The following is a 19,890-nucleotide window of genomic DNA, read 5'->3' on the forward strand; positions in this document are numbered from 1 at the left end:
TTTTTTACAGTAAAGAGAGTCGAGAAAAGTTTTGTGTGTGCAGTTGCTAGGCATCTGCGCTCCCTTTCTGACCCATGTGCATGCGCTCATGCATGGGTTTCAAAACGGGGGTGGCTACTGGGGTCATGGCCCTCACAAAAATTGGCAGTCAGAGGTCAGAAAAGATGGCTTTCCCGCTTTCCCCATCGACCTCCTCCCTGACTGCTCTCATTTTAAATCTTTAAAATCTTCAGGCAGTGGCAACGAGTGAACCTGCTGCCGTTGGCGTGCCCCAGAAGTCTTCATTCTATAGTGTCCAGTTGCAGTACATCTTTAATTTTGCTACAGTATATGATTAATTTGTTTATGGAATCTAAAATACAAATATTTCCTGATTAACTAAGTCAGTACAAAAGAGGCACCAAGAGTTCCTGGCTTTCAAATCCAAGGCTCTGGTATTGGGTATCAGTTTTGTTGCTCATTTTCCTTGTAATTATGTGGTTACATATGAAGGTAAAATATTTCTGGTGTTTGATTCTAAACAATTAGAAGACTTTATTGTGGCAAAATAAGAGTTAAAGGTCTTGGTCTGACTTTGTAGGAATACTGTTACTGTGATGGGTTGGCAAGGAAGATTGTGAATCATGGTAGATGCATATTTTTTCCTTTATACTAAGATTTCTATATATTGGATATTTTTTCCATAATTGCTGGGTGAATAGTTAGATTTACTTTCTAATTGGTACCTATTGAAAGTGTTGTCCTTTATGCTTTGCTTATTTCTGATAGCACTCATTTGAAAAACAGTAAAGTTAAAACATCTACCGTATATCTCTGTAATTCATGGGAAGTTATGGTTAAAATTTTGCATAGTCCTTTTCTACTAATACTATGGTACACTAAAATGGAAGTTGCCCAGATTTACCCCTCCAAACCTTTACAGCCTTTATCTCTGTTATGTATAATCCAACTTTTAGGGGTCCTTTTATCAAGCTGCAGGTAGGGGTTTAACGCGCGTAATACTGCGCATTAAACCGCCTGCTGCGCTAGCCGCTAACACCTGCATTGATCAGGCGTTAGTTTTTTAGCCGGCTGCAGGGGTTAGCGCGTGATGAAATGTCCGACGCGCTAACCCCGCTAGCGAGGCTTGATAAAAGGACCCCTTGGTGCCTTTTCACACAGCGGGCCACATATATGAAGAGGACAGGTAAGAGAGAGACAGAATAGCAGAATCGTTTCCCAGGCAAGGTGGTAGAGGCCACAACAGTAACAGTTCAAGGCAGCAAATGATCTTGTGATACAAGAATGGGAGGGTAAAACTTTAAATTGGTCAGGCTCTGTGTATTGCATAAGGAATGGGCAGACTAAATGCACCTTGTGGTCCTTTTGTCATTTTCTTAGGGCTCCTTTTATTAAGCCGCGCTAGCGGGGTTAACGCGCGTGACTTTTCATCACTTTTCTGCTTAAGAGGAGGCGGTAGCGGCTAACGCGGCCAGCGGTTTAGCGCGCGGTATTACGCACGTTATACCGCTAGTTTGCCTTTGTAAAAGGAGCCCTTAGTTTCCGTGTAATTGAATACAACGTGTAAGTCTTCCTGGCAATATGTACTAGAGCAGATATTATACAAAAGCCAAATGTAACCATGATTGCATTTCCAAAATATACAAATATTTTTATAACAAAGAGTGAATGCCAAAACTGTAACTGCATTAGGATTTTCATGAATCTCTCCGTAAAATCCTGGCAAAGAGTTTTACGTCACAATATACTTAAGCTATCATCCTCTTTGGGCAGGCAGTTAATGACTATGCCTGAACGGGTTTGTTTAATCCAGAAATGGTATTAACAAATAATGAATGCCCTGTCCAGAAGGGATAAAATGTGTTTTTAGAGAACAGAAATATTTCAAGCATCACTAGAATCCACAGAAGGAGAAAGAGTTTATAGTCTCTCATAATCACAGTTAGATATCCTGAGCCACAGTAGCTCCAAGCAGTTGAAGACAATTTTGGAGAGCAACATGCATGGACGAGGCATAGAAATAAGAAAGTGCCATTTATAATCAACTAAAAAAAAAATGCCAGAATATTGCAATAATTATTCCTTAGCAAAAAGCACATGTAGAGGAACATATCATATGATCCACACTTAAAATGTATGTGCATCAGCAGTAGGCCACTTAACAATAATGGAAACATATAACTAGATCAATAGCCAAAGAATTCATTAAGGGTATGTGTAATTGATCTTTGAGGTTTTTCAAGGTGGTATACAGTTTACTTTACAGTCAGTCAACAGCAGTCAATCAGAAACAGAGTATCTGCTTACTCGGAGACCTTATTACACTACAGTAGTGGGTTACAGAATTGCTGCCTGAGATAAATACAACCCCTTGAGTAAAAATCCATTCTCTTTATGAATGACTGATCTTGAGAAATCTCACTGTGAAATAGAAATACAGTTGACTCTGCTGGACAGTCTGCATTTCAATATTTGCTGCCTCCATTCTTTTCTTGGTACAGATGATATCCATGGATAAATTATCTGTAAGAATGAGACAGTTAAGTGACAAAAACATTCCAAGGCAGGAAGAATTTCTTTATTTGCCATCATCTACTATGCTACTAATAAAGATATGCACGGTTCATCCAGTCTGTCAAACATTATCATGTCTGTCCAATCATTATCAATTCATGATTAAACCAGCAGTGAATGTGATATAAAATACTTGATCATTGTCTTTTTTTTTTTTTTTTGCATTTCTGGGACAGACAATGGAAGTCTGCCTGGCATTGTCCTTAGGTTTCAACCACTGGAGTTGCCGTCAAAGCTCACTACAGCCTATCTGAACTAACTTCTCATTTGCGGGACACAAATCACAGGTCTTGGCACAGTCCTCATGTTTCAAATTACTGGAGTTTCCATCAAAGCCCTCTCCTGCCCATCCTAAACCAGATTGCCATATTTGGGACCATACAAGTCTGCCTGTTACCAACATTTGTTCTTCACATCCAGAGTCATAAGAACATAAGAATTGCCGCTGCTGGGCCAGACCAGTTGTCCATCGTGCCCAGCAGTCCGCCCACGCAGCGGCCCCCAGGTCAAAGACCAATGCTCTAACTGAGACCAGCCTTACCTGCATACGTTCCGGTTCAGCAGGAACCTGTCCAACCCTGTCCCGAATCCCTGGAGGGTGTTCTCCCCTACAACAGCCTCCGGAAGAGCGCTCCAGTTCTCCACCACTCCCTGGGTGAAGAAGAACTTCCCTATGTCTGTACGGAATCTATCCCCCTTTAACTTTAGAGAGTGCCTTCTCGCTCTCTCTACCTCGGAGAGGGTGAACAATCTCTCCTCCACTAAGTCCATTCCCTTCATCATCTTGAATGTTTTGATCCTGTCCCCTCTCAGTCTCCTCTCCCCAAGGGAGAAGAGGCCCAGTCTAGTCTCATACTGTACGGCAGCTGCATGTCCTGTTACATACAAGCAAAAAGTGGTTTCAAAAACAAACATACAAATGTGCAGTTTTCCAGAAAGAACACAGATTCACAAAATTAAACAAAGTTTTGATGGCAGTTTTCTTTTTTCAGGTCTGTGAGTAGAGGGAGCTTCCTATCAGAGGCATAGCGAGGGAGGTTAGTGCCCGACGCAGCGGCACCCTGCATTGCTGTGCCATACACCCTCCACTCTTCCCCACCGCCTGAGTGTGCCCACTCTTTCCACCACTTGAGCACCCCTGCCCCCTCTCCCCCACACACATACACACACATCACCATCTAAGTACCACTTGATACATCAAACACACATGCAATCATTTACCATATATACTCGAATATAAACCGGGATTTTGGGGCCCAAAAATGGGGGTCCCGGTTTATATTTGAGTCAACACCCCCTCCCAGAATTTTGCAGGCAGGCTGCCGCTGCTGCAAGGCTCTGCCCCCCTCCCTGTCCTATCCCTGCCGCAGATCGAGTTTCTTCAGCCGCTGAGTGGCACGAGTAGGAACACGATTTGGCGCTGCTGTTCAGCGCTGAGCGGCTTCCTTACTGGCTCCCATGAATTCTCTTGAGAATTCAAGGGAGCCAGTATGTAATCCACTCAGTATGGAAGGAACAGTGCCAAATCGCGCTTCTGCTCGTGCCACTCAGCTGAAGAAACTGGATCTGCACAGCTGGTTAGCAGTGGGGCAGGAGCTCGGAAAGTTTGCTCCTGCCCGCTGTACCTTGTCACAGGGCGAACCCTGTTCCTGGCGAGGAAGCCTTGCCAGAAGAGGTAAATAAGCTTAAAACCTTTGAAAGTATTCCTAAGCTTGCTATGGAGAGTCCCAAAGCAGCCCCTAGGAATACTTAGACGCCAAGCCTTCCAGGAATGAAACCTCCTAAAGCCCTGCCTAAAACGGGAAGATCTGGTTTAGCTTTACCTAAGCCACTTGTGGGGAAACAGATGGAAAGACTACATCTCCCAGCAGCCATTGGGCCAGTGAAAGGAAAGAGCAGGAATTGGCCACACCCAAACAAGCTCAAATTGGTTTAGGCCAGGTGAGAAGTTGTCTGAGGGAAGGCTACCCTAACACACCTGCAGGGAGGACTAATCAACACCCTAAAATGCTAGAAAAAGGTTTAGCTTTCACACAGAGACAGTTCCATACCCAGCAAGCCACAGATTGCAAGCACAGAGAACCAGACAGCAACAGTCCACCTCATGGCAACAAGCCCAGGCAGAGGTTGGTGAGGAAGAGGCTAAGAATAAGTTTGATTCTGGGTTGGTGCAGGATAGTGAAATGGCGGATAATGACATTACCTAGGATATGGAAATAGAATGTTCTGATTGGCCCAGCTCTGAAGGAATGGACATAGGCTGAGAGCCATTGCTAATAAGGGAGCTGGAGAGAAAGCAGAGGCACCGGGAGCGGGAAAATGGCCCGAGACCCAAGGGAAGGTGGCCCAGATAAAGGCAGAGGTGGAGGACAAACACCGGGACCTACAGTGCTTATACGCAAATGCAAGAAGCCTCATGGCTAAGATGGGTGAACTGGAAGTCATGGCCAAGGGGGAGGACCTGGATATAATAGGAATTACAGAAACCTGGTGGACAGAGGAAAATCAATGGGATGTGGCGCTGCCAGGGTACAAGCTCTACAGGAGGGACAGGACCCACAAGAAGGGGGGAGGCATAGCGCTGTATATAAAGGGCTATATCTACTCGATTGGGATCGATACGGCAACAAAGGCAGAGGAGCTAGAATCGCTATGGGTCAAATTGCCGGGAAAGAAGAGTGCAGACATAAAGCTGGGGCTGTATTATCGCCCGCCTGGTGCGTCAGAAACAATAGGACACGACTTGGAAGCAGAACTGAGACAGGAATGCAGGACTGGAAGTGTAACAGCAATGGGGGACTTCAACTACCCGGGGATAGACTGGAGTACGGGACACTCCAACTCCACGAGGGAAGCAGGATTCGTAGAAGCTGTGAGGGACTGCTTCATGGAGCAACTAGTCAAGGAACCGACGCGAGGGGGTGCTACTCTTGACCTCATCCTTAACGGATTAGGGGGGCCTGCAAGAGGGGTAGAAGTGGGAGGAACACTAGGCAACAGTGATCACAACGTGATCAGATTCACATTAGAAAGGGGGTCACCCATAGTGGGGAGGACCGCAACGACTGCGCTCAACTTCAGGAAAGGGAACTATGTTGCTATGAGGAAAATGGTGGGGAGAAAGCTCAGGCTTTAGGATGGAGACTGTAGGGAGCGCCTGGACCCTTCTCAGGGACACACTGCAGGAAGCGCAAAAACTGTACATCCCCAGTTTCAGGAAAGGCCGCAAGAACAAGCGGTCAAAAGACCCGGTTTGGATGACACCTGAAGTAAAGAGGGCAATCAGTGACAAGAAAGTGTCCTTCCGGAAATGGAAGAGGGATCCAACGGAGGAAAATCACCAGGCGCACAGGAAATGCCAAAAGGAATGCCACCGAGAGGTTAGAAAAGCAAAAGGGAAATACGAGGAGGGGCTGGCCAGGGAGGCGAAAAACTTCAAGGCATTCTTCAGTCACGTAAAGGGGAAGCAACCAGTGAGAGAGGAGGTGGGGCCATTGGACGATGGGGATAGGAAGGGAGTGATTAAGGAGGATAAAGAAGTAGCTGAGAGGTTGAACACGTTCTTCTCGTCGGTCTTCACGAGCGAGGACATGTCCAATATACTCAGAGGAGCTCATGAGTGGGGAGCAGGCCAAAAGATTGGGGCATATAGAGGTAAGTCGGGAGGATGTCCTCAAGCAGATTGACAGACTGAAAAGCAGCAAATCACCGGGACCGGACGGGATCCACCCAAGGGTTCTAAAGGAACTAAGTCAGGAAATAGCAGGCGCAATACAGCATGTTTGCAACCTATCCTTGAAAACTGGAGAGGTACCAGAGGACTGGAAACTGGCGAATGTCACACCTATCTTTAAGAAGGGATCGAGAGGTGACCCCGGGAACTACAGGCCGGTGAGCCTGACTTCAGTTATAGGGAAGATGGTGGAAGCAATGATCAAGGACAGCATTTGCGAGCACATCGAGAAAAATGGCCTACTGCGGACAAGCCAGCACGGATTCTGTAAGGGAAGGTCGTGCCTGACAAACCTTCTGTACTTCTTTGAGGGAATAAGCAGTCAGGTGGACAAAGGGGAACCCATAGACATCATTTACCTCGATTTTCAAAAGGCCTTTGACAAGGTGCCACATGAAAGGCTGCTTAGGAAGCTGTGGAATCATGGGGTGGGCGGGGATGTACACAGATGGATCAAGCACTGGCTGTCAGGTAGACTACAGAGGGTCGGAGTAAAGGGCCAATATTCTGACTGGCGGGGAGTCACGAGCGGTGTGCCGTAAGGATCGGTGCTGGGGCTGCTACTCTTCAACATATTTATCAATGACCTGGAAACGGAGGCAAAGTGTGAGGTTATAAAATTTGCAGACGATACCAAACTCTGCGCCAGAGTTAGGACTAGGGAGGAGTGTGAGGAACTGCAAAGGGACCTCGATAAGCTGGAGGACTGGGCAAACAAATGGCAAATGCGCTTTAACGTAGATAAATGCAAGGTCATGCACATAGGGAAAAAGAACCCGTTGTTCGAGTATAAAATGGGGGGGAGATTGCTGGAAGACACCGGACTTGAGAGAGACTTGGGTGTGCTAGTGGATCCATCCATGAAACCATCTGCACAGTGTGCAGCAGCCTCGAAGAAAGCCAACAGGATGCTGGGCATCATCAAGAGGGGCTTATCAAACAGGACGCGGGAAGTCATCATGCCGCTGTATCGAGCGATGGTGCACCCACATCTGGAATACTGCGTTCAATATTGGTCGCCGCACCTCAAGAAGGACATGGCAGTTCTTGAGAGAGTCCAAAGGAGGGCAACGAAACTGGTAAGAGGGCTGGAAAACTGCCCATATGCCGAGAGGCTGGATAAACTGGGGCTCTTCTCTCTGGAAAAGAGGAGGCTCAGGGGGGATATGATAGAGACCTTCAAAATACTTAGGGGCATAGAGAGGGTGGACAGGGACAGGTTCTTCAGACTAAAAGGGACGACAGGTACGAGGGGGCACTCAGAGAAACTGAAGGGAGATAGGTTCAAATCAAATGCAAGGAAGTTTTTCTTCACCCAAAGGGTCATGGACAAATGGAATGCGCTCCCGGAGGAAGTGATCCGGCAGAGTACAGTACAGGGATTGGACAGATTCCTGAGGGAAAAGGGGATCGTGGGGTACTGAGGGAGGTGCTGGGGTGTTGCATAAGTATAGACAGCTCACCAGGTCGTGCAGGTGCAAGGCTGGAGGGTTAGGACATTGATGGGAAGATAGGACTTCGATGAGAAACCTAGGGGGCAAGGGGGCCCCTTCTGGTGATTAAGGCAGGTCATGACTTGTTGGGCCGCCGCAGGGGCGGACTGCTGGGCGGGATGGACCTCTGATCTGACCCGGCAGAGGCACTGCTTATGTTCTTATGTTCTTAAAAGTAAAGTTTGCCCAAGTTTATTGGAAATTTTGTTTTGAAGTTTTGTTTTGATCTTTAAATACAAGCCATAGGCAGCCATTTTGTTGGGATCTGGGGAGGGGATCTTTCCAAGTGGATCCATTGAGGGAAAATTATCTGGAGAGGATCCCACCCTTGGGGCATTAAACCTAACCCCAAGGGAGTTGTGCCTGGCAGAAGGAAAAAAACTTTCATTTTTGTTGAAAAGGCTTTTATGTTTTGGCTTAAACTGCAATTATTTGGTTTGGTTTCTGAATGCTGAGTTTAAGCACAAGGTGATACAAACCTGAGAATTTGTTTGACACTTGTTTATGCTGGTGAAACAATAAACTGCACCCAAAGTTTTGAACTCTTTTATTTTGAGCCTTACCAAGCTACCAAAACAACCTTGCAAACTGCTTGGCCAAGGTTTGTGTGCACTGGGTAGTGCAGTTTGGCCGCGCCAGGTCACAACCTCCACCAGGGATCGGCAGAGGTATGAGGATAGGGCAGACAGGGGGGCAGAGCCTAGGAGGGAAGGGGCAGAGTCTGACAGGGGAAGGAAGGAAGGGGGGGCTGGGTGCAGAGCTTGGCAGGGAGGGGGCTGGGTGCAGAGCCTGACAGGACAGGGCACTTGAATATTAAGCTGCCCAACTTATATTTGAGTCAACCATTTTTCTTCTTTTTTGAGGGGAAAAAGGGGGTCTCAACTTATATTCAGATTGACTTATATTTGAGTATATACGGTAAGTTATATTTGTTATACTATTCATTATTATTAATAAATGATTAAACTGCCCATCCAACAATGTTATTAACTAACAAAATGCTGGGTTCTAAGTTGAGAATTAGCACCGAAGAAAAACTGTGGCATAGTAAATGACAAGATAAACTATATTAGTCTCTATCTGCTATCTGCCCAAAAAGGTGGCCAAAGTTATACTGCCGCTCCATGCAGATTATCCCCCTTGTGCTCTTTTTTTCCTGGTGTCATTTGTTTTACTTTGATTGGAAATACTGTTTAATTTTATTCCATCTTCTTACCATATAGGGATCCTCTATGTTTATCCCATGCCTTTTTTAAATTCCATCACCATTTTGTCCTCACCAACTTCCACAGAACATTCTTTACTTTAGTTTATATTTATACCCCACGTATACATCTAGAGTTCATTGTGGCGTACAATATCATAAACAATCAAAGAAATCGCATACAATATCACCAAAATTCAATTAGCACCCAATAAAAATTTCCTAAATAAAAAGGTTTCTAACATTTTTTTTCTAAAAAAATTCAATTAGCACCCAATAAAAATTTCCTAAATAAAAAGGTTTTTAACAATTTTTTTATAAAAAATTCATTTAGCACCCAATAAGAATTGTTGGGTGGGGGGAAAGGGTTTTAATTTCTACTTTAATGGATTATATGTATAAGAATGTCAAGTGCTGTATATTTTTTTAGTAATGTAATGTTTTAATATTAATCACTTGTTTGTCAGTTTTAAAATGAATAAAGAATTAAAAAAAAAAAGAAAATAGGTTGTGCCTCAACCGGTATCCAATGTTAGTTTCAGCATAAAATCTATAATACATTCAAACTTAAACCCAAAATTAAGCACACAGCAGTATTCTGAGCTGTTTGCAGCTTTCATATAATCTCTCTCTTACAGCCTTCATAGATAACATAACAATAATCAATATAGAACAACCAGATGGAACATTTCAACAGAAAATTTTGATCTTACTCTGTGTAATTTCCATAATACATGGAAACATTTTGAGTTTACTGATTGCACCCTCTCTATAGAAAAGTATTTCCTGATGTTATTTTTCAGTTTCCCTCCTTGGAGTTGTATGGATAATACATTGAAAATTTTAGCCCTGTATACTGTAGCTGCTAAAAATAATAATAATAAAAAATAATAATAATAACAATTTATATACCGCAGTACCGTGAAGTTCTATGTGGTTTACAATGATTAAAGATGTTACAGATTTAGTTGAATAAATAAAGTAAAGACTTGGTGATTAACAGTTCTAGGGATCGTTTGTTGAGGACTAAGATTGCATAGGTTGGTTTCCTAAGAACAGATGTGTTTTTAGGCATTTCCTGAATTCCCTATAAGTAGTAGGCACGAGTAATTGTTCTAGATCTTTACCCCGGTGGAGAAATAAAGTTCGGGTGTGAGCTTCGCCTATGTCTGTTGGTTGTGAAAGAGAAAAGGTTGTTATATATTTAGGGGCTAAGCCATAAAATATCTTGAAGCAAAAATAACCAAACTTGAATTTCACACGTGCCTCCATCGGCAGCCAGTGTAGAAGTCGATAGGAAGGTGTTACGTGGTCAAACTTCTTCAGTCCACAAAGTAGTCTAACCGCTGCATTTTGTACCAGTTGCAATCGTCGCATATTCTTCTGGGGGAGTGCCAAGTAGGCGATGTTACAATAATCGAGTTGACTTAGTATAAAGGATTGTACCAGAATTCAAAATGAGACATCGAAGTAAGCACTGATGGACCGAAGCTTCCAAAGGGTGAGAAAGATTTTTCTAATCAAGGAGTCTACCTGGTAAACAGAGTTATGAATTATTTGAAAAGGAATAGAAAACAAAAATGAGGATATCATGCTTCTGTATAAATAGTCCATGGAGAGACTGCATCATTAGTAGTACCTTGTAATAGTTCTGGTCATCCTGTCTGAAATAGAATATAATGTAACTAGAAAGGGTTCAGAGAAGGGTGATAAAGGTGATGGAACACCTCCTAAGAGATACACTTGCTTTTATCAAACCACGATGGAGATTTTTACCGCGGGCTGAATGAGTTTCAGAACATTTACCTCGCTGGCCTGCAGTAAAATGCTCTACCGCAGTTTGATAAAAGGAACCATAAATAGGTTAATAATAACAGTTTATATACCGCAGGACCGTGAAGTTCTATGCGGTTTACAAGATTAAAAGGTATTACAGATTGAGTGGAATAAACAAAGTTCAGAGTTAGTGAATAACAGTTCTAAAGATCATTTGTTGAAGACTAAGATTGTATAGGTCAGTTACCTAAGTACTTCAGGAACAGATGTGTTTTTAGGCGTTTCCTGAATTCCCTAGAAGTAGGTTTCAAAGAAGGATTGGATAAATTCCTGAAGGATATGGGGATTGAGGGATACAGATAGAGGTAGAGATAGGTTATGAAAGAGTATAGATAGAAGGATAAAGGGAGTTAAAGGGTTTAGACAAGGATCACCTTGCAGGTCATGGACCTGATGGGCTGCCGCGGGAGCTGACTGCTGGGCGAGATGGACCTTTTGGTCTGACCCAGCGGAGGCAACTTCTTATGTTCTTATGTAGGCTTGAACAGTTGTTCCAGATATTTACCTCATAATGCTGCTTGATGTGAGAAAAGATGTTAGGTCTCTTCAGCTTGGAGAGTGTTATCATATCTTCCCTTTCCCTTCTTTCTTCTGAAAAATACACCTTTAGCTTTTACAGTCTTTATAATTTGGGCTGTTCTACCTTGTTCATGTCTTTAAAAATGTGATCTTCCTTATTTTGGCCACATTAAAGAAGGTGCCTCTATGGGGGGGGGGGAATTCATCAAGCAGCATTATGGCTTAACACATGTTTAGCACACTTTAAGGCAGGGGTCCCCAAAGTCCCTCCTTGAGGTGCCGAATCCAGTCAGGTTTTCAGGATTTTCCCAATGAATATGCATGAGATCTATGTGCATGCACTGCTTTCAATGCATATTCATTGGGGAAATCCTGAAAACCTGACTGGATTCGGCTCTCAAGGAGGGACTTTGGGGACCCTTGCTTTAAGGGAATTAGCACACTCTAAATTCTAAGGCCCAGATTCACTAAACTTAACGATCATGTACCTATGGTTTTGCGATCGTTTCAGCCCATTTTATACCCATGGACTTTTAGCATTTAATGCGCACTAATTCTCTTAATGCACCCTAAGCCCTAACACTACTTGATGACATCCGCCCTATATATGCCCATCTAATTTTCTGGATACCACTTATAGATCTTTATATGGAAACTTGTTGTTGTGCAGTATATTTTACAGATATTTGCTGAATAACAGCATTCACATGTGGTTTGAATCATCATGTCCAGCTTGAAATAAGCTTTTACTGAGCCATGTGCAGTCCTGAGAAACCAATACAGAAGCATAATAGTACAGGGAGATCGCCAGAAATCCACACAAACCTTGTGGAAAATATGATTTTGACACTTCAACATAAGCTATTTTTACAGGTCATGAGAAATAGTTTCTGCTCTGTCTTTACATTTAACATTTATATTTCTATAAATGGAACACATCTATTTCAAGCAAAAAAAAAAAAAAATAACAGGCAAGGATTATGGGTACAGAACAGCAGATACACAGAGCTGTAACCAAAGCAGATGATTTTGGTGCTTCCCATTTCTCTGCATTTTCTAGGGCAGTGTTTCTCAACTCGGTTCTGGAGTAATCCCTTGCCAGTCAGGTTTTCAGGATATCCATAATGAAAATGCATGAAAGAACTTAGCATATAATGGAGGCAGTATATGCAAATCAGATTTATGCAAGGGGGTACTCCAGGTCCGAGTTGAGAAACACTGTCTTAGGGTGACTATTACATGTTACTGCAGAATCAGTGTCATGAGATTAACCATTAATGGCCTCTTTAATTGAGCCATGCAACTGATTGACATGTGGCAAATGCTCTGACACCTATTCAAGTCCTATGGGCGTCGAATCATACTGCACTGGCCTTTGAAGTTGGGCTTAGTAAAAGAGGGAGTAAGATAAATACACAACTTCTGATTTTGAATAGGAACATGGAGATAGGAGTCCAGTCCTTGAGGCATACCTAGTCCCATTGGGTTTTCAGGATATCCACAATGAATATTCATGAGCTATATTTTCATGCCATTGAGGCAGTGCATGCAGATCTGTTTTATGCATATTCATTATGGATATCCTGAAAACCTCATGGGACTAGGTAGAGTTTACCTTATGGCTTCAGAAAAAGGACGGATTGAGACATCCAGGTTTTATTTCCATTGCTTTCAATGGAAGTAAAACCCAGATGTCTCAATCTGTCCTACATTTTCTGGAGACATATGGTAACCCTAGGACTAGGTATACACCGAGGACAGGGTTATGAATGTCTGGTTCATATACAGTGGTAGATAACAAATCCAGGTTCACGGTTTCATCTGTACCACCACAGTTGGCTTCATTCTGCCCTTGAGACAGGTAGTTAACTTCTATCTGTTGTCCTTGACAGGCCTCTTTCTTCTTTGGGGCTTATGTGTTTGCATTGCAATTCACTTTCATGCCCAGGCATACCTTCTGTAAATAAGAAAAGGACAGGGGATGGGATTTGATATACTGCCTTTCTATGGTTACAATTAAAGCAGTTTACATATTACATACAAGAACTTATTTTGTACCTGGGTCAATGGAAGGTTAGGTGACTTGCTCAGAATCAAGGAGCTGCAGTGTGATTCAAGCCAATATTCCCTATTTCTCATGGTCACTCTACTAACCATTAGGCTACTTTCACTTCCTTCTGCTTCACAGCCACTTGTCTGGCTTATGGCTTCTTGCCCTTGTAAAGGCACTTAACCCTTTTGACATAGTGGCGGGAATGAAAGCAGTTCACTCAATATCTCTTGCCAATGTTTTGTTCACTATGCTAAATCAAGCACAAGACAAACCTGACACTGGCAGTGTTTTGCCCACTCAAGGGCTGTACCAACAACTGGTGATAAAATTAAACAACTTCTTAGTACACAATAACATAAGAATAGCCATATTAAGTCAGACCAATGGTCCATCTAGTCCAGTATCCTGTCTTTACAGTGGCCAATCCAGGTCATAAGTACCTGGTAAAAACCCAAATAGTAGCAATATTCCATGCTTCCGATCCCAGGGCAAGCAGTGGCTTCCCTCTTTTCTGGCTCAATAGCAGAGTATGGACTTTTCCTCCAGGAACTTGTCCAAATCTTACCATTCTATACCACTCAATTGTGCAGGCTCTGTAGATTCTATGCAGTTCTTGATGTTTTTTTCTGTATGTAATTTTGTCTCTTGAGACTATGGAGCTCATAATAGAAATAGAAATACATCTAAAATCTGGCCTAAATTGGCACTTAGATGATCAATGAGACAAGTCGTCCAAGTGCCAATAATCGAACCGGATTTTAGACGTATCTAAAAATGACTTAGGCCTTTACAGTGCTGCAGTACGCCCAGAGCTAAAAGGGGCATTTTAGGAGGAATGGTGAGAACGGGATTTGAGTGGGACGTGGGACATCCTAGACTTGATCGTATTGCATGTATATCCATAAGTTTTACAACACTGCCTAGACGGAACTTGGACATTGTGACTTAGGCCATCTAAAACCAGGTCTAAGTTACAAGAAGTGACCAGATAACAAATTTTCTTTTTCCGTTCGTTTTCCCGGACAGGCCGCTCGGCTGCAGCCCGAGGGCTTTGATTTTGCGGCGGCTATTTTTCCTTCTATGTCCCGGCCTGCCAGGGGCTTCAAGAGGTGTAGCAAGTGTCAGCGCGCGATCTCTTACAGACCCTCACGGACGCTGCCTCAAGTGCCTTAGGCCGAAACATCATCCTAGGTCATGCCTGCCTTGCCAAACACTTCAGCCTCGTGCTTTCAAGTGTCGTTGCATTTTGGTGGACAAGCTCTTCAAGATGGAGTCTTCTACTGAACCCTCGACTCCAAAGGCGTCTTCGGCCTCGACTCCTACCGAGGCTCCTTCTGTGCCTACTGCTTCTACCTCGAGCCTCATAAGACCTTTGTCGTTTGCAATGGCTCTTGCTTCGACATCATATGCTGTATCTTCCCCTGTTTCTTCAGGTCAGATAGCTCAGCAGTCAGTTCCGCCGGTGGTGATTAAAGTGTCTTAAGACTCTCAGGTTAAAGCACACTCACACTACCTCGAAGGAACCTCTAGCCAAAGCAGGTGGTCTGGTTTCAGACGCAGATCCATCCTTGCCGGCTCCTTTCCAGACCATGTTAGAGAAGCAGTTTATTCAGTTCTTTACTAACATGGGACCCAAACTACTTCCTCTTATCCAGCCTGGGCATTCAGCAGACTCCGAGAGGTCAAGCCGCTTCCTTTGCCCCAGTCTGAACTTACACACTCTTTGCAGGGAGCAGAGTCTCTGCGAGTGTCTGGTCTGGCATCCAAGCACGTAAAGCAAGGAGCAGATTCTTTGCGAGCGCCTCGATGGGAATCATAAGAACATAAGACTAGCCTGCACCGGATCAGACCTGGGGTCCATCCATTCTGGTGATCCGCACATGCGGAGGCTCGGCTAGGCGTACCCTGGCGAATACCTTGATCACTCGTATCCCTCAATGTGTCCTGCAAGAAGATGTGCGTCCAGTTTTTCCTTAAATCCTAGAATGGTAGTTTCCTCCACCACCTCTTCTGGGAGAGAGTTCCAGGCGTTCACCACTCGCTGTGCGAAGCAGAACTTTCTGACATTTGTCCTGGCCGTGTCCCCTCTCAGCTTCAGTCCATGTCCTCTTGTCAGAGTCACACTCTATACAAGGAGCAGTCTTTGGGAGTGCATCGAAGTTCCTCCACCAAGCCTCTGTGGAGTTTCGATCTACAGTCTCTAGTCCTATTCATCCGATAGCATCGGCTGCTCTCGTCTCAGAGGCGAAGTCTCCTCGATCCTCAAGATCTGGTTCCAGACACAGTTCTCATCGACGTTCGAGGCCTTCCTCGAGGCATCATTCCAGGCATAGTTCGTCTTCTCAAGACAGACCATCTTCCTCTAAGCCTCGATCGACTCCAACCTCGACCAGACCACCGACGCCTCGTTCGAGGTCTCCGATGCCGGATCTCGCGGATATTCCGGTTTCGCTTGCCTCGTTCAAGTCACCAGGTTCCTTTAATACTGAAGCTTCATCTTTGACTCATGCTGCCTCGACATCCTCGAGTCCTTCTCGAGGCAAAACATTGGCAGACCAGCTATCTTTCTCGTCTTTCCTTCGTCAGATGGCTGTGGACTTGAATCTTCAATTAGATACTGGCTCAGAATACTCTAAGGAGTATCTAGAAGTCATGCATCTTCCTCAACCTCGGGCAGAGTCTCTTAAGCTTCCACTTCATAAGCTTTTGAATCAGACTTTTGGTCGATGTATGGAGACCCCTTTTTCATACCAGCTGTTCCAGGAAAATTGGACTCTAGGTATAAAACTGCATCGCAAAGGATTTGACAACACTCAGTTATCTCATCAATCCCTCCTTGTTGAGTCCTCCTTAAAGAGGTCTCATCCTTCCAAGGTTTATGCCACCATTCCTCCTGGAAGGGAAGGGAAGACTATGGACAAATTCGGACATCGCATCTATCAAAATGCTATGATATCCTCTAAAGTCTTCAATTATAATTTTCAATTCATCACTTATTTTGAATTTCTGATTTCTTTATGCTGAAGTTCTTGCATTATTTGGATACTCAAATGCACTTTGAATTTCAAGAAATTATTGCTTCTTTGTCTCAACTCTGGTTGCATCTCTTCCAGGCATCTTATGATGCATTCGAGTTGTCTGCTCGAGTAGCTGCTTGCCCTGTGGCTATGCGTCGTCTTGCCTGGCTTCGTACCATCGATATGGATCCTAATCTTCAAGACCGCTTAGCTAACATTTCTTGTGAGGGCAATGACCTCTTTGACTCTATCGAGGCAGCCACCAAGAAATTGTCTGACCATGAGAAATCTTTTGCTTCAATTGTCAGACCTAAGCCAAAGCCAGCTCCTGCCAAGCCTGCACGCCCTGCTCCTATCTACCAACGGCATTATGCTCCAAAGCCGGCTCCGTACACTTGCCCTCCTCTTCAGAAGCAGCAACCTCAGAAGGAGCAAAAATCCCAACCTTCTACTGCACCTAAGGCTTCTCAGCCTTTTTGACTGTTTAAAACAGAGCATGACCTCCACTGTTCTAACTCTGTCTCATTTTTCCCCCTATAGGAGGTCGTCTCCATCATTTTTATGACCGATGGACGTTAATTACTTCTGACCTCTGGGTGCTTACCATCCTCAGAAGGTTACTCTCTTCATTTCACTCAGGTTCCACCAGAGCTTCCTCCAAGAGAGTATCCTTCCAATCCATCCCAGACCACCCTTCTTCTTCAGGAAGCTCAAGCTCTGCGTCGTCTCCATGCCATCGAACCAGTTCCCTTGGAGCAGCGAAACAGGGGTTTTTACTCCCGTTACTTCCTTGGTCTGAAGAAGATGGGCGATCTGCGATCTCAGGGCTCAACAAATTTCTAGTCAAAAAAAGTTTTGAATGTTATCCCTGGCATCCCTTTATCCCCTTCTCGAGCAGAACAACTGGTTATGCTCTCTGGATCTTAAGGAGGCCTACACTCATTCCCATTCATCCGGCCTCCCGTCAGTACCTCAGATTTCAGGTGGGGAATCTGCATTATCAATACAGAGTACTACCATTCGGCCTGGCCTCGTCTCCCAGAGTGTTCACCAAGTGCCTGGTAGTGGTAGCAGCAGCTCTAAGGAATCATGGTCTTCAGGTATTTCCCTATCTCAACGACTGGCTCATCAAGGATTCCACGTCTCAAGGGGTTATTGTAGCGACCCAACAGACTACCTGGTTCCTCCAAAGTTTGGGTTTTGAAATCAATTTTCCCAAAACTCTGTTTCATCCCTCACAGACCCTACAATTCATTGGAGCTATCCTGAACACTGTCCAACTCAGAGCATTCCTTCCACAGCAACGTCTGGAAGCTCTACTTCAACTCTGTCATACAGTGTCTTCCCGATCTTCCATCTCAGCGAGACACATGATGGTACTCCTAGGTCACATGGCCTCCACAGTACACATGACTCCTTTTGCCAGACTTCACCTCAGAATTCCTCCCTGGCATCTCAATGGACGCAGGTTTGCGATCCCCTTTCTTGACACGTCAGTCACTCCTTCTTTGAAGCAGTCTCTCAGTTGGTGGATGCTCTCTTCCAATCTTTCCAGAGGCTTGCTTTTTCAACGCCCCCTCATCAGAAGGTCCTCACGACAGACTCTTCAACCTACGCTTGGGGCACTCATCTCGATGGTCTCCGTACTCAAGGCCTCTGGACCAGTACGGATCGTCAGTGTCGTATCAATCAGTTGGAACTCAGAGCATTCCTCAAAGCTCTCCATGCTTTTCAACATGTACTTCACGACACAGTAGTCCTCGTTCGGACGGACAACCAAGTCGCCATGTTATTATGTCAACAAACAGGGAGGGACAGGGTCTGCCTCCCTTTGTCAAGAAGCTCTGGAGGTTTGGGACTGGGCAATCCGCCATAACACCTTCCTCAAAGCTGTTTACATTCAAGGGGCAAAGAATTGCTTGGCGGACAACTTGAGGAGTTTACTGCAACCTCACGAATGGACTCTCCATTCCTCACCTCTTCATCACATTTTTTCACAGTGGGGAACACCTCAGATAGTCCTCTGTGCAGCTCCCCACAACTACAAACTGCCTCAGTTCTGCTCCAGGATATACTCTCCTCACCGCCTTGAGGCAGATGCTTTTCTTCTGGAATGGACAAATCTTTTCCTCTACGCATTTCCTCCATTCCCTCTCATTCTCAAGACTCTGGTCAAATTGAAGAACGATCATGGCACCATGATTCTAATCGCTCCTCGGTGGCCGAGACAACCCTGGTACTCCCTTCTACTTCAACTCAGCAGCAGGGAGCCATACCTTCTACCAGATTTTCCTTCTCTGCTTACACAGAGTCAAGGATCTCTGCTTCATCCCAACCTGCAGTCTCTACACCTGACAGCTTGGTACCTCTCAACATAACCCCTCTTCAGTTTTTTCAATCTGTAAGAGATGTTTTAGAAGCTTCTAGAAAGCTTACAACTAGACAATACTATCACCAAAAATGGACTAGATTTTCTACATGGTGTTTTTCTCATCATAAGGAGCCTCAGCATTCTTCCTTATCTTCTGTTTTGGACTACCTTTTGCACTTATCCAATTCTGGCCTCAAGTCTACATCTATACGAGTCCATCTCAGTGCAATTGTGGCTTTCCATCAGCCTATTGAAAGGAAACCCCTCTCTGCTCATCTGGTGGTTTCCAGATTCATGAAAGGACTTTTCAATGTCAAACCGCCTCCTGTAGTTTGGGACCTCAATGTTGTTCTTACTCAACTCATGAAGCCTCCATTTGAACCAATTGATAAGGCTCATCTGAAGTATCACTTGGAAAGTGGTGTTTCTCATTGCCCTCACTTCTCTCGAGTCAGTGAGCTGCAAGCTTTAGTTCCTGACCCACCATTCACGGTGTTCCATCATGACAAAGTGGTTCTTCGTACTCATCCGAAATTCCTACCTAAAGTGGTCTCAGAATTTCATCTCAACCAATCCATTGTACTTCCAGTGTTTTTTCCAAAGCCTCATTCTCACCCTGGAGAATCAGCTCTTCATACTCTGGACTGTAAACGTGCTTTGGCATTCTACTTGGAACGCACCAAACCACACAGAACTGCTCCTCAATTTTTTGTTTCCTTCGACCCAAATAAGTTGGGACATCCTATTTCTAAGCATACCATCTCCAATTGGATGGCGGCTTGCATTTCTTTCTGCTATCCCCAGGCTGGATTACCCCTTCACAGAAAAGTCACAGCCCATAAAGTCAGAGCTATGGTAGCTTTCCTCAGATTTACACCTAATGTGGAAATTTGCAAGGCTGCTACATGGTCCTCGGTTCATACCTTCACTTCTCAGTTGGACAGTTTGGCCAAACAGTATTACAAAATTTATTCTTCTAAATTGCCAACACTCCCACCATCCCATTCTGGTTAGATTGGAGGTCACCCATATGTGAGAATACCTGCCTGCTTGTCCTGGGATAAAGCACAGTTACTTACCGTAACAGGTG

The 19,890-nt window shown here is 44.4% G+C and overlaps 1 protein-coding gene across 4 annotated transcripts in view; it reads left to right on the forward strand.

The window, feature by feature from the left end:
* Positions 1-19,890, forward strand: part of ME1 (malic enzyme 1) — a 328,911-nt gene that overhangs the window by 61,882 nt on the left and 247,139 nt on the right. Inside the window, exon 1 of one of the 4 annotated variants that reach the window (XM_033939571.1) lies at positions 4,633-4,700. The exons of the other annotated variants lie outside the window; for them this stretch is intronic. The gene's annotated coding sequence lies outside the window, so the exon portion shown is untranslated. Of the gene's footprint in view, positions 1-4,632; positions 4,701-19,890 lie in introns of those variants that run through there. 4 annotated transcript variants of the gene reach the window in all.

Source organism: Geotrypetes seraphini, chromosome 3 (assembly GCF_902459505.1).
Source record: "Geotrypetes seraphini chromosome 3, aGeoSer1.1, whole genome shotgun sequence".
NCBI classification, from domain to species: Eukaryota; Metazoa; Chordata; class Amphibia; order Gymnophiona; family Dermophiidae; genus Geotrypetes; species Geotrypetes seraphini.